Raw genomic sequence first — 1,291 nt, 5'->3', positions numbered from 1 at the left:
GTCGTTCGGGCCGGAGCGGGAAACTCGTCTTTTTCTCGTGAAAAAAAAAAAAAAGAAAAAGGTGGTGGAGAGATTAAAAGTTGCCGCGAACCTATTACCCTCTGATACGTATCCGCCATTAACGTTTTTAATCCTCGATTCTGGTCTCGTATGAAATCCTCGAAGGGGAAACTTTTAACCGTTCCCTTTGACCGTTGGTTCGCGAATAGGAGACGAGAGTATTTGGCGATGGATCGTGAAGATTCGGAGGGGAAAGTTTTTTCTCCCTCTCCTTTTTCCTTCTTTCACGGAATTTGAATTCTTCCGACACCCCTTTCGGATCCGGGCGTTCCGTTTCGAGTAACGGCTTCGAATTACGAAATCATCGACGAGAAGAGGCGCGAGAAAAGTCGAGGAAGCAACAGAGGGGAGAGCGTCGGAAAGAATCGGATGAAATACGGTAAAGGAGGTCGAGGGAAGTTGTGCGAACTCGCTTCTTGGCGAGACATTTTACGTTGATTCGCGCCCGAGCGGCAAGTATTGTCGGCACCAGATGCAGAGAAGCGACATTCTGTCGAGTTTCTGCGATTCGATTTGAATCTCGTAATACCGAAGTTTGCAGAGTTCGCGGAAGTCTGGATAATTACGGGGTGCTGCGCTGATTTCGCAGACGCAACGTGAGGTCTCTTTTTCGCGCGAGCTGTGTGTGTGTGCAGCAAAGAGGATATCTCGAGGATAATGGCGAAACTTGTTCCCTTCTTCGTGGAAGAAAAATTCGCGATGTATAAAAATCGACGATTACTCGAAGACACTCGGGAGGATATCGAGATCTTATTTCGTCATCCTTGGAAAAGTTGAGCAATTATCCGAAATGGTAATTGGAAGATAGCGAGAGGATGGATGGTTGAGGGGGATCGTTGAATCGAATAATTAATATTCTTCGGTTTCCACGATGCCGGAAGTATCGTCGATAGAGCTCGGGCTAATGCAGCCCGTGCTATTTAATACCCCCCGAGGGGGAGAAGTATACAGGCGGTACCGTAAGGGCAAAACTCAATTAACAAAGTGGCTCGTCATCTTCTCCCAGGCCTCGAAACTAAATCCGTTTAATGCACTTATCTTTGTTGCCGCAGCAACAGAAAGCACTTGAAATCCGTTTAATATACTTATCTTTGTTTCTGCAGCTACGTACGAAAAGCGTTTCCGCTTTTAACGTGTATTAACTTACACGCGAAAGCGAAAGCACTGTTTCCGTTGTAACCTTATTAGCGCTGCGAAATTAAGTGCAGACGTCTTTTCGTATATTCTTTTC

At 46.1% G+C, this 1,291-nt stretch overlaps 1 long non-coding RNA gene across 1 annotated transcript in view; it reads left to right on the top strand.

Annotated features, from left to right (window-relative positions):
- The window catches only part of LOC116185605, a 491-nt gene extending 241 nt beyond the window's left edge, over positions 1 to 250 (top strand). The window contains exon 2 of the long non-coding RNA XR_004150461.1: positions 17 to 250. This is a non-coding gene — a long non-coding RNA (uncharacterized LOC116185605). The remainder of the gene's footprint in view (positions 1 to 16) is intronic.
- The last annotated feature ends 1,041 nt before the right edge of the window (positions 251 to 1,291 follow it).

The sequence above is a fragment of the Apis dorsata genome, unplaced genomic scaffold (assembly GCF_000469605.1).
Source record: "Apis dorsata unplaced genomic scaffold, Apis dorsata 1.3 scaffold_222, whole genome shotgun sequence".
Taxonomy (NCBI): Eukaryota; Metazoa; Arthropoda; class Insecta; order Hymenoptera; family Apidae; genus Apis; species Apis dorsata.
Note: the sequence above shows the minus strand (reverse complement) of the source record. Positions and strands in the feature narration are given on the sequence as shown.